Genomic DNA, 13877 nt, shown 5'->3' on the forward strand with positions numbered 1-13877 from the left:
ACACTACTCAGGTGATTCTCACACAGCCCAACGTTTCAGAAGCTCTGCTCCAGATCCTACACTACACTTTGAGTAGTAAGGATAAGAGGGTCTGGTCCTACAGCAGTGGCATCATCTGGGATCTTGTTGGAAATGACGGATCTTCCCTAAGCGCCTAAGCCTATTGAATCAGAAACCTGCATTTTAACAAAATCCACAGAAGATTTTGACACACATTAAAGGTTTGAAAACCTCCGCTGCACGTCGGTATCATCTGGAAAGCTTTACAACCTACTGATACCCGCGCCGCGCTGAGTCTGGGTTCCGGGGGTGCGGTCAGAGCAAAAGGCTCTTACAAGCTTCCCAAGTTATTTTTATGTACAGCCAGGTAGAGGACCATTGTCCCCTAAACCGCAGTCCTTTACGATTTAAGCTATAACCTGAGTTAAACTGGCTTTCCTGGGCTTGCCCAGAGCCCTAAGGACCGCTTAAAGAGTGGTTTTTAAGGGACAATGGGCTCTGGAGACAAGTTCAACCACGCAGCTTTACGTTCACAAAACCCGAGGCGGGAGACTTCCTGTACCTTCCCGCGAGGGAGCGGGGCGCAGCGCCCAAGTCCGCCCACGGGGCCCCCACCCCGGCCCCGCCCAGCTCGCTCCCTTCCCGCCCCTCCCTCCCCCGTGACGTGCCGCAGCGGGCCGGGATCATGCGCACTCGCGCCCCGCGCCCCGCACAGCTGCTCCGCCTCGGCGCTTGTCATTCTCCGCGGCGCGGCAGCCAGTGCGGACTGCGGTGCCCGCCCGCTAGCTCCCCCGCCGGCGCGCCTGCGATGTGACCACCGCCTGGGAGCGGGCTGGAGGCTCTGCGGCTGACGGCGCCTCGGCTTTTTCCTTGCCGCGTTCCTCGTTGAGTCGCCATTCCCTCGGAGCCGGAGACACGCACCAGGGACTAGGAGCGCCGCACTCCGGGGTCGGTGCCATCTGCAGCTCTCGGTCCGCGCGGCCGCGTGCAGCCTCAGTCGCCGCTGCAGCCGCCGCCGCCGGCCGGTGCGCCCTGGCGAGTGCCCGGCTCCCGGCACGGCGGAGCGAGGCGGCTGGTGCAGAGCGACAGCGCCTAGCCCTGCAGCCGCCGCCGCCCGGGCAGTGCGGGGCCAGCGGGGTTGAGCGCGGCGGAGCGAGGTCCCCTCGGAAGGCTCCCTGCCTCCTGCGTCCCGGTAAGTTGACTGTAGTTTCGGAAGTTGGAGGGAGCCATGGGGAGGAGACGTGCGTTTTTATTATCCTTTTGTGGGAAGCTGGGGGTGGCCGCTCTTGTTAGGAGCTGGGCTCCATCTCGGGGAGTTCAGGGTGCGAAGAAGCGGACCCGGCACGCGGGGAGAGGCATTCCAGGGCGGGCTGGCAGCAGCCTCTGAGGATTGTGCCAGTTGGAAATGCTGCAAGAGGACAGGTGCTCTGAGGGCATTTCGCCTGCTGCTGATTGCACGTTCCGAGCTCCTTGACTGTGTGTTTGGCAGTGGAGGGTGCGTGCAGGGTCCTGTTACCTCTACCCTAAGTCCTCCGGGGAGTGACTCCCGTAATATTCCTGGATGCGATAAGTCTTTGGGGATGGGAGCTAAGTCATTCCTTCCCAGCCCGTCGGGCTTCCCGCGCATCCCACTTTACTCTCCCCCTAGGCAGAAGTTGCCAACGTTTCCCTAATTGGAGCCCAGTCCTTTAGGGAGAAAACAGCTTGTAAGTCAATACAGCGTTTTGTGCCATAAGGCAAATAAAATGAGAAATCCGTTCATTGTATATGACTTCATACATTTCAAGAATGTGGGCAAGTCTCAAAGAAATAGGATTCAGATGATGACACTTGGGTTTCACGCTGCCGGTCCTGCGCCTCTTATATAAGCCTCCCGGCGGGATAACTGTCTGCAGTGGCTGCAGCTGTGGCTCTCCGTGCCATTTGTTTAAGGTCCAGCTTGAACAGTATTTAATGAAAATGCTGACATGATATAGCATTCTGTAGTCCGAAACAGAGTGCACTCTTCAAATTGGGAGTGTCTTCTCCTAATAGGTAGCGTGCGAGGAGAAACCCGGTATATTTTTCAAGGCAGCTCCAGGAATTAGACACATAAATCATGTTTTAAAATAGCAGGCATTGTGCAGAGAGCCTGCAGAGGACCCTTTTTGAACACATTCCCTTTGTTTTAGAAAAAGTGGAAATTGTTCATCCCAGACATTTGTTGAGTCTGAAAGTTAAGTATACCAATGAGCTTAATTATCTTAATAAAGAGCATGATTTATAGATAGCTGTCCTGTCCTACTTTGAAGGATAGAATTCTATAACCTTTCTTTTTCATCTGTCCCCTAGAGATTCCTTTTAAGTAGAGCAATAGATTATCATCATTGATGCGTAATATTTGAGTCGATTAAATTTGTAAAAGGAATACTTTGAAATAAATATGGTACTGCTCTGACTGTTAAGACTGAACATTAGAAACGAGAATTTTCAGATTATTTGATATCAAAGTCATTAGTTTAACAAAACAGCATTAAGACTTGATATATATACACACACACACACATACACACATATACTTAAATTTGGACTTATAATAAATGTTTAAACCAAAACTCAGGGGTGTGTTTTAATGTAAGATTTATCTAGGCAATCTTTAGAAAGAGAAGTGCTTTTATTTGTGGTATTCCAACACATAGAACAAGATAAGCTAGTTACAGGCACCACATTTAAAAACATATCCTAGGTTTTTAAAGAATTCTAGGAAAGTACAAAAATGTTATTTCAGAAGTTGAAAAGTTAGGCACACACTGTGGTTTGTGAGAGCATCCATTGCTTATGTCTAGAAGAGAAAACATCCAAGCATGGAATCTCAAAAGACTTACCCTATCAGCACTGTTGTATTATGGTTAGGAGGGTAGACTAGGCAGCTGAGCTCCTGGCTCTCGTACCATCTGTTTGAATCTGGGTGAGTTACCCAAACTCTGTGCCTCAGTATCCTCATCTGTAAACAGGGGATGACAGTAGTACCTACTTCATGGGATTATGATGAGGATTAATAATGACTTCATAGATGTCAAGCCGTTGAACCAGTGTCTGGCATATTAAGCTGATAAAATTATCATTACTATGAAAGGAAACCCATCTTTGGATACCAGGGACATTGAATGGCTGCTGATGAAGGTTAATGGAAGCAGGTCACATGTATAACAGGAGAGAGGATATAAACATTTATTAAACACTTTCTGGTGATGCAGACCAGCTGGTGTTTAATTTACTGTCTCCCTCAATTCCTCACTGAGGTGGGTGGTTTCTTCTCCACTTGGGAGATGAGGAAACTGAAGCTCAGAGAGATCAAATCAGAGTTGGGATTTTAGCCCATGTCTGTTTCTTTCAAATCCTGTTCCCTTTGACCTTGCTGCCTCAACTTGCAAAGTGCTTTTTCCACCTATTCTCCTTTAATCCTCATAATAATAAAATAAAATAGGTGCACTATTATCTTCAGTATACAGATGAGGAAATTCAAGGTAAGCATTAAAGTATGCAAAGTGCTCAACAGCACTCACAACATAGTTCTCCAAGACTGGGAGTTATTATTATTACTATAATTATTATTAAATAACTTGCTTAGCCTAGCATAGGGTAGGTGTGCCAGCAGGTGAAGTATGTTTTCTCCTTCACTTTCAAGTGGATTCCATTGCTTTTTACTTCCCCATTCATATATTCAGAGAATCATTGGGAAAAAAGCTGGTATGTGACAGTTCACACTGGAGGACGGTGCTCTCTGGTTCGTTTCTGTCTGCAGATGTGGCTGCAGTGATCCACGCAGCCTAGAAAACCAGCACAGGCAGCAGTCATCCATCCACAAAGAGCATCATACCTGAGCATGAATTCAGTCCCAGCTGGAGAACAACCGTGGGGCAGAGAAAGAGAGAGAGAGGCCTTGTATTTTCCCGTGCATTTTGCTGTATATTTAGAAATGGGAATCATTTATGTTTTACATTAAATAAGCGTGCTTCTTCTAGGCCTTAATGCCAGCGTCACAGGAAGCAGTTTCTGGGTCCTTTGTGAGCAGTACTTTGTTAAAAGTCTGGTCCATAGCCTGTTGAACTTCTCACCTGACTTCAGAGGTTGGGAATGATTGAGAGGCCACTTTTGTGTGTGTGTGTGTGTGTGTGTGTGTGTGAGAGAGAGAGAGAGAGAGAGAGAGAGAGAGAGAGATTCCTAGGTTATCATCCAGATACTACGTAGTGTTCTGGTTCTGGTAAATATTTATTCTGTTTTCTAGATATTACAATCTAATTGCTATATAAGGCACATAAGCAACAGACTTCTCGTAGACCAGTGTAACCTCTTAGCTAATGTATTATGCTACCACTGACAGTACTTTGGGACAGATGTTCTAAGTTGGCTTTCTTTTTTTAAAATCAAGACTTTCGGGGCACCTGGGTGGCTCAGTTGGTTGGGCGACTGCCTTCAGCTCAGGTCATGATCCTGGAGTCCCGGGATCGAGTCCTACCTACATCAGGCTCCCTGCTCAGCAGGGAGTCTGCTTCTCCCTCTGACCCTTCCCCCTCTCGTGCTCTCTCTCTCTCATTCTCTCTCTCAAATAAATAAATAAAATATTTAAATAAAAAATAAATAAAATCAAGACTTTCTGTACAGCATGGTGACTATAGTTAATAATACCATATTGCATATTTGATAGTTGCTAAGAGAGTAGATCTCAAAAGTTCTCATCACAAGTTGTAGCTGTGTGGTGACAGATGCTAACTAGACTTATTGAAATCATTTTGCAATATGTACATAAATCATTAAGTTGTACACCTGAAACTGATATAATTGTATATGTCAGTTTAAAAAAATCAAACCTTTCTGGGAACGAGCTTTCAGGAGAGTGCCTCAGTATGCCTGAGGACACAGTCCCACAGAGACAGTGTGCCAAAAAGAGCCCTTGCCATCAACAGCCCCTTCACATCTGTGAAATACCTTCTTCAATTTTAACCCTCCTTGTCAGAGTACAGATATCCCTTCTCTTCAATCAATATTTACATTTCAAATGCTCCTCTCTTCTGGGTTATTCTATAATTGAAGCCTTCCTTGATCACTTTGACATAAGCTGGGTCCATAATTTAGTTTTAACTAATTCTTTACAATTTACATAGCTCTGTTTTATTTCTCGTCTGTGTGAACTATTTATTGGCTTATCTGTGGCCACCTCTAGATCTCCAAATAACTTCTCTGACATCAGCTTTTTCCTGCTGTCAGAAAATATATGTACAGGAAACAAGGTAATTTTAATATGGATAAAGTGAATGAAGATCATTTACTCTCCCTAGTCATAGCTACTGTTTTGAATTATCTTCACTTCTGGCTTGGGGAGTTGGGAGCTGATTCTCTTTCTAGAGCTCTTGCTCTGTACATCCATGAGAGATATGTTGGGGAATTATACAAGTTTCTGGTGATACAAGCAAGCAGTTCGTATTCATCATGGCAGAGACAGTCCTTCAAGGCTGGGGCATTGCTGATTTTGAGGACAAGGGGCAGAGATGGGGGAACACAGCTCTGAGAATGATTTATCTGCCACATTTCTGGTCCTTACCCATCGTGCCTTCTGGATAAGAACTGGAGTGAATAGTTAACACAGAGCACTTACCATGTACCAGCTGCCGTGCTAAGAAGTTTACGTACAGTATTTACTTTAATCCTCACGGCAACGTTATATGGTAGTTACTTTATTATCCTGTTTTTCAAAAGTGGAAACTGAGGCCTAGAAAGGTCAGGGCACCTGTCCAGGGTCACATTGGTGAGTTTTGGAGCCAAGAATGGAGCCCACGGCTGTCTGACAAGGCCTGGGTTCCATACAGTGCATTCTGCATCTAATCTTGGAGCTTTAATGATCATTCAGCTGTGCTTCATAGGTGTCCTATATTGTGCTTCTCAAAGTAGTCTTGTACTGTCTCGCTTGGTTCCCACAATGACCCTGGGAGAGAGCTAAAGAGATGGTGGGAAGGCCATTGCTCACCTTCTTGCCCATAGGCAGCATCTGGCATTGACTACATAGTGTCATCTCCATGTCTTTGTGGAGGAAGAACTTGGCTTAGTTCGTACAACAAGCTTAGAAAAGAAAACCACATGTTAGCATTGTGCAGTAGGAAGCATAAAGCCTTCCACCGATAATGGGACCCAGTGGAGAGGTATGTTAACTTCATTTGTGTTTGGGTAACATACTTGTGTCACTCTCGTTAAAGAAAGGGCAAGTATAGAAACCTGAGATTTTCTCTAGTGATTAAAAAACATGTTTATAAAAAAAATATCAGTAATGAAGATTACTGCAACAGTGTCATATGCTATTCACAATGAGACTATGGTTTTTAAATTCAGTGACTATATATGTCTTAACAAGTAAGGGTCAAGAGTGTTGTCTCAGAATTACATCAAATCTTCTAGTCCAAATGCACAATACAAAGAATTTATGACTAATTTGTAATATTTTTAAAACCCTTCCTCTGAGCCTCACGTCCTCCATTTTTTCTTGATTTCACATTGGAGTCAGCATTTGTTCAATAAGTTCTTCATATTCCTTGAGTTTTGACTTATTATTTTTCTTGTTGTTAAAACATTTTGGGGGGCGCCTGGGTGGCTCAGTCGTTAAGCGTTTGCCTTCGGCTCAGGTCATAATCCCAGGGTCCTGGGATCGAGCCCCGCATCGGGCTCCCTGCTCCGCGGGAAGCCTGCTTCTCCCTCTCCCACTCCCCCCTGCTTGTGTTCCCTCTCTCGCTGTGTCTCTGTCAAATAAATAAATAAAATCTTCAAAAAAAAAAACATTTTGACATATTGTGTTGATGTTTCATCTACTCCCCCTCCTTGATTTTATAGGACTGTACAATTTTCAAACCTGTGAGTCACTCAAAACTTATGAAAAATTCAATTTTCTAAATATAGACACTATTGCAAAGGACAGGGAAATTTGGCCTGACTAGAGGGCCTTTACTTAAAATGCAGAGCGCTGGAAACCCTATGAACCTTATGGAGTAGGCAAGTAAAAAAAAATAAAGTTTTGCAGTTGGTCAGCAGCAGCTTTATATCTTTCTCTATGATTTCATGGAGCCCAATATCTACATACTGTATCCCTTATTCATTTGCAAGTTTGCAATTTGCAAGATCAGCTTCAGTTGATTCTGTAAAAGTACCAAAAGATGTGACTAAGTCAACATTGTTGTCATCTGTCATTCTAGTCTTCATAAAGCTCCTGGTGTTGCATACGTAAGCCTTTCTGTGGATTTATTCTCTAAGTGAAGAAGGGTAATCAGGTAAATCTTTGGGCATCTGTTCTCACTGCATCTGTGACTCGGTCGTTACTGTTGATATTGCTTCTGCTCACTCTGGCCCTTCACCCCCGACCATACCCATTCCTCTGTCATTCCCATTATGGTTGAACATGCCGAAGCTACTGGCAAACTTCAGTGTGGAGGCAGCTCATGTTATAAGTTAGAGGCAATAAAACCAAACAGCACATGGTTTTTTTTAAATTAAAAAAAGCCAAGCTGTAACACAATTTACACAAGAATACTGCAACCTCTGCATTCAGTACTGGCGAGTTGCAAACACTGTGGCCTTATTATTTTTTCCCTGACATCTTCTAAGGAGAGCTGTGAACCTCAAATTCACACATAATCAATCACTAGCAGCTTGGCCTTGTTTGAGTCAGATTGAATTGGAAAGATATTTACTCATTTATGCATTTACCAGATATACATTGATAGGATACCAGGCATGTTATTGAATGTTGAAACCTCAAACAGAAGAAGCATCCTCGCACTGCCCTCCAGAATCTCAGCAGAATGGAGGGGAAAAGGTGCAGTTGTAAGCAGTGCGTAAAAGATGCTGGGCTCTGGCAGGGGTACCTGATTCCAAGGGAATGCTTTCCCCTTGGAAGTGTAGGGCTGGATCTGAGTCTGGCAGGCAAGTCAGAGGGGGCCAGGCAGCTGAGGATGGGAGTGGGCTGACAGAAAGCATGCTGAGCAGAGGGACCAGAGAGAACAGTGCCGTGCAAGTACCCAGCAGGCAGGTGGCGTGTCTGTAAAACAGCTGGTCGTTCCCTGTGGCTGGTGCATGTCGAGGGCCGTGGATGAGGCCGGAGATGGGGCCAGTTTAGGAAGGGTCTTGGGGACCATGCTTGGTCCAGATGAATTTGGACGCTTTAGGGGATTGTTTTAGAATGATTACTCTGGGTGTTTTGTGGAGAATAGGGGGTGTCGGGTCGGGGAGCAGACACAGAAGCCCTGTAAAAAAACAAACAAGCAAAAACTGTTGAATGAATCCTAGTGCAGGTTTAAGGTCTGAACTTAGACTGGTAAGAGTGGGGAAAGGAGGAGGGGAGAGGCAGGGAGGGGATGGTGACTTCGAGGATGACTCCCAGGTCTCTGGCTTGGGTGATTGCCTGGAGAGAGGTGCCATTGGTCATGATCGTGAATACAGAGGATGGTGCAGTCTGCAGGGGAAGCTGACGAATTTATTGGTGAATTTATGTAATGTGAGGTACCAGAGGCTCGCCCAGGTCAACTTGAGATTTGGTTGACTGTGTGGTTCTGGAATTCCAAGACAGAGGCCTAGCTGAAAATAAAAGCTTGCAAGCCTTCTGTGTGTTTCACATTGTTGTTGAGGTGGCGATCTGCCTGGGAGAACACGTGGAGTGGGGGGAAAAAAAAAAAAGAGGGCCAAGGTGGCAGGCGAAAGAAAAGGAGATGGGCTAGTGAGATTAAGTGAGGGAAGTTTTTGACAAGTGCTTAGACAAAAGTGGCAGAAGCCAGAGGCAAAGCAAAATGAGGTGCTTGATGGGATGGGAGCTGGGTAACAAAAACAATGAAATAGAAGAAAACGAGCAGAGGAACAGGTCTGCCTGTTAACTTGCTTGTATCTGTACAGATGATGGTGGCTGTTTCTCGTACAGCTTTCTATTCTGTCAATAAACATGAAGGCCTACCATCTGGGAAGTGGATGCAGTGGGTAAGGGTAAAGGAAAAAGAAAGAAAATCATGAGAAAACATGATCCTGGATCTGAAGCTGCATAGGGCAAGAATTGCCATTTCTTATTTTTCTCCTCCATTCATTTATCTCCTTCATTGGCTGCAGGTCATGGGCACTTGGGAAAGTGGGAAAGATGAGAGAGTCACTTTCTCGGTGGATAAAGTGCTTGGTTCTTCTAACAGACATGTCTTATTGTATCCATGAATGAACACGCTGGGAGGAAAAGGGGTAAAGGGCATATTATTTGGCACTTTACAGAAACTAAGCTTTGGTCGTGGTCATAGCATCTAAGAGGGTTTGAACCTTTGAACCAATCCTTTTATAGTTATGAATGAATCTTTTGGCTCATTGGTATATTTGAGATATGTTGAGCATAGTTTCCTATAATTTTCACTCGTCATAAAAACAGTCCTCGTTACATTATAGACAAACTAGAGTATTTGGGGATGAGGGAAATAGTGACCATGTATTTTAGTTTATATCATACATGTTAGTCGTCACCCATTTTGGCTTTAATTTTGACCTAAAGGCAGAATTACTTCAATTATAGAAAGAACTGAGATACAGGGTTCAGATAACTGGGTGGAGATAAAACAGCTAATAAACGGCACATCTCCTAGGACCCAAACTGAGGCGTTCTGACTTCACATTCCAGGTTCCTGCCACTCATCATGTTGTCTTCGTGAAGAGCTACTAAAGAAAGATTAGTGGGTGGAACATTTCAGAGTTGCTCAAAGTACCCACAGTAGAAACTGCATTGGCTACAGTCTGTATTTGATGGGCCAGGGGTTATTTATGCAAATGTATGTAATTAAGTTAGACTGGGGGGAAATCTTTCTTCACAAAATGAGCGTCTTTTTCTTTCATTATCTTAAAAGCTTAAAAGCATCTGAGTTATAAAATAAAAAGATTGAATATTTTAAACTGCAAAATTATTGTAGTTAAACCTGGTACTTGTGATGCAATGCAAATGTGTTGTTGCAACAAGTTTGGGTCAGTTGTTACAATGGCTGTTGTACTTGAGCGTTCGGTGTGTGTGTGTGTGTGTGTGTGTTTGGGGTGTGGGTGTGTGTGTGTGTGTACCTGTGAAATAAAGTGTGTGTGTGTGTGTACCTGTGAAATAAAAATTAACCAAATTAAGTTTAAGCTATTGGTTTTTCTTTTATTATTCTTGTATATTCCAAATGCATTAAATGATGTCACTTGCTTTATCTCACCAAAGCCGCTGTTATGTTACCCGTTTAATGCCAGAGTAATAAAACATTTGTCTTGAGCATTTTATACTTGAGGAGTGTAAAATGATGCAGGATAAATCTAAAGGGTTTGTTTTAGTCTTACAACTTCTCTTTTGGCTCCTGATATTTTAAAATTATGATTTACTGAATTTTGCTACTTTAAATCGGATATTAGCTATTGATATGCAGGAATGTTAGAATCATGAGAACATGGAATTTCATGACAGTTTGAAAAGTTTATGGTGCTATTTTTTTTATTTCATAAAAAAATATCTATGAACCTTGCTAAATGGCAGTTTCCCGATGAAAGCAATTTCTAGCAAGTTGCAAAAGGCTGCTTATCCTTAAATCTCAATTTCAAGCTTCACAGTGCCAACTTTACATTTTAGCTTTCAGTAGGAAAAGTAGACTCTAAAGGGGCTTATGCTTTTGCTACATTTGGTGGGGTGATCTTTTGTTACTGGTGCTGATTTTTTAAAAAAATAACTGTACATTTATACATTTTAAAAAGTCTTATGAAAATGTTAGTCACCTGTCTTAATTCTGGTAATTACCATTACACGTGGCATATTACAGTGGCCTCGGTGCAGTGTAGAGAAGATATGAAAATTCAGGTAATAATATAAAGTAATATGGTATTTTATATATGATTTGATTGCATTTTATATTTATAATATGTGAGGAAACACAAATGAAGTAAGATGAAAATTAATCTGGCCATTTCATGCCTCACGTGTCCCAATTTCATCCAAATGCAAATATGATAATTCAGGGCACAGAGTTAGTATTCTGTTGAGGTGATTTGACACTCCTGTATTTATTCTCCGCTACCAAGATAAATAATTAAGCTGCATTTCCTACTCATCTTCCCATGAGTGTGCATTTTAATGTTATGTACTAGGAGTTTTCATTTGCTAAAAAGAATAATTGAATTTTCTTTAGCTCCTTTTACTTGCTACTGATTTTGTTCATTTTTATGCCAGTGTATACTTGATAGAACATGTCTAAATTAATAATCTAATTTTAATGCCATAATGACGTGTATAGTTAGCACTTGATTGAATAGAGTGTTTTTGCCTATCGTGTATATTCTTTCATTAGTGGAGTTAGGAATTATATGTTTAATATTCAAAGTCCTAAACCTGCTTATGTTTACTGATCGGCACAGAGGGAAAAATATAAACATTTTTACAAACAGAATTTAAAAGATATGCTTCCTTTTCAAATGTTAGGAATTGACATGTAACTGTCGACTGTAGCTTTTTCTTATATATAACGTTGATAAATGCCGAAGTGGTTGAAAACGAGAATAGTGTCAGATGTAGTGCCCAAATTGTTGGTGTTGAGGTCGGAAGTGTATGCCTTTATTTTTCTAAATAAAAAATAAAGATGCTTTCAAGTAAAGTATTATGAATCTCCGTAAATATTTAAACATATTCGGATGATGTTAAGAATATTTTTCCTTTGATGCATTATGTAATAGTCACTTTGCCCAAAATGTGTGTCTTAAGCTTTACCATCAATATGAAATGCTCAGTATCTCCAAAATGGAATTAAAACTAAAAACTCTGGAGTCTCATTAAAAGCATACAGTATGGGGGCGCCTCGGTTGCTCACTTGGTTAAGCTGCTGCTTTGGGCTCAGGTCGTGATCACAGGGTCCTGGGATCCAGCCCCACGTGAGGCTCTCTGCTTCTCCCTCTGCCCCTCCCCATGCTCCTCCTCTCTTTCAATCTTTCTCTCTCTCAAATAAATCAAATCTTAGGGAAAAAAAGCATACAGTATGGATAACAGCTTTTCAGGCTTTGTGCTGGGATATTTGGAACAAGATTACTAAACACTATGGTTGTTGAGAAGAATAAAATAAAACACCAAAGTGTCAAACCTTACACTTAATTTAATGGTTTCTGCCACCATGGCTCTTAACCTTTCCCACTGGCTGAGTGATTTGCTAATAGTGGCATGTCAGGACCCAAATTGTTGTAGATCTTTTCTTTTAATAAATATTCAATAGCATTTTCAAAATTGTTCTCCTAGATGCAGTTCATAATAAACAGCCCAGTGCTGGCAATGAACATGCTTCTTTTATACTGTTTTATAGCCATGGGACACTTGGCATTTGGACCCTTCTCTTACGTATTTTCACAGCTCCACATATCCTGAAAACTGTCAGCCTTGCATTAGGATAAGCCTTTCACATCTGCACAGTCACAGGAAGAATAAAAAGAATGTTCTCCTTTTCTTCTCCCTATAATATGCCAAGGCCCATAGTCAGAAAATCATCATCTCCTGGTGATAGACTTTTTCTTTCTTGATCTCACTAACTGCAGAAAGTAGTAACACAAAGGCATTGTTGAAATGTGAACGCGTTAGTTTGGGTTGATCTGTCTTACTCTTGTCCTGCAGGAGACGTTTGACCATGTCTGGAGACAGTTTTGGTTGTCATGACTGGGGAGAGGGGCAGAGACCAGGGATGCCATCCTACATTCTGCAAGGCACAAAACAGCCCTCTTCAGGGAAAAATTCTCTGACCCAAAATGTCAATAGTGCTGAAGTTGAGAAAAACCCTGATCTAGAAAGTAGGGAATGTCTGTTTAATTTGCTTTCTGTTGTTCAAGCAAATGGAAATGTGATAGATGGTCCTTGGAGAGAAATCGTTGCAATCAATATAATCATTTATTGAGCACTTAAAAGGTCCTGAAAATACAGGGCAAGCAGTGACATCGTCCCAGCCCTCAGGAGTTTATACTCTCTTTGAAGTTGACTGGCAAATAAAATACTATTATTCAATGTGTGATGTATGCTGTAATTAGAGAAATATATGACATGTTAAAAAATAATTTTGATTTTATTTGCTAAATATCAGGGACTATCCAGAAGAAATTTATGTTCTCTGACTAGATGTAAAATTAGTCATTTATGGGTAAAATTTCTCTTTTTCCCTTGATAATGATGAATAGGTCCCCTTTATTGCCTTTCTCTCTCTCCATTTCAACTGATATTATTTGAAACATCAGGAAAGAAGAGGAGGTATTGACATAAAAAGTTACTTTAGAAATTTAGGATATTAGTTTTTAACGTCTTCATTGAGTTATAATTTACATGCCATAAAAGTCTCCTGTTTTAAGTGTACAATTCACTGGTCTTTAGTAAATGTACAGAATTATGGAACTGCCATCACATTCCAGTTTTAGGGCTTTTCCATCACCCCAAAAAGATCCCTTGTGCCCATTTGTGGTCACTTATTCCCATGGCCAACCCCAGGCAACCACTGCTGATCTCTCTTCTCACTTTCTGTCTGTATAGATTTGCCTTTTAGGAACTCTCTGGACATTTCATTTGGGATATTAATTTTTACAAGTAAAAATGTAGTTTGATGTCTTCTTTTTGAAGGTTATCTTGTTTATATTTTTCTTATTACCATTGCCACACCTTGGTACAGTGCACGTTTGAGTATACTTCGTTATCAGAATTCTCAGGTTAATTAGGTGAAAAAGGTGGCAAAGGAGAAGATAAGCATGTATATTTAATGTGGTGTATGTGCTACATCAAAGAGTCCGTAGTGTGCCTGTTTCTCAGCTTTGCTCAGTTTTGTTCCCTGTGAATCTGTCTACTAAAATAATGTCATTGAAAT

The 13877-nt window shown here is 42.0% G+C and overlaps 1 protein-coding gene across 2 annotated transcripts in view; it reads left to right on the top strand.

Annotated features, from left to right (window-relative positions):
• The first annotated feature begins 730 nt into the window (after window positions 1-730).
• Window positions 731-13877, top strand: part of PAG1 (phosphoprotein membrane anchor with glycosphingolipid microdomains 1) — a 147154-nt gene continuing 134007 nt past the window's right edge. For both annotated transcript variants that reach the window (XM_054512557.2, XM_045896327.3), the window contains exon 1: window positions 731-1192. The gene's annotated coding sequence lies outside the window, so the exon portion shown is untranslated. The remainder of the gene's footprint in view (window positions 1193-13877) is intronic.

This window comes from Mirounga angustirostris, unplaced genomic scaffold, assembly GCF_029215605.1.
Source record: "Mirounga angustirostris isolate CCGP_5_RB_7025 unplaced genomic scaffold, mMirAng1.0.hap1 SCAF_4, whole genome shotgun sequence".
Taxonomy (NCBI): domain Eukaryota; kingdom Metazoa; phylum Chordata; class Mammalia; order Carnivora; family Phocidae; genus Mirounga; species Mirounga angustirostris.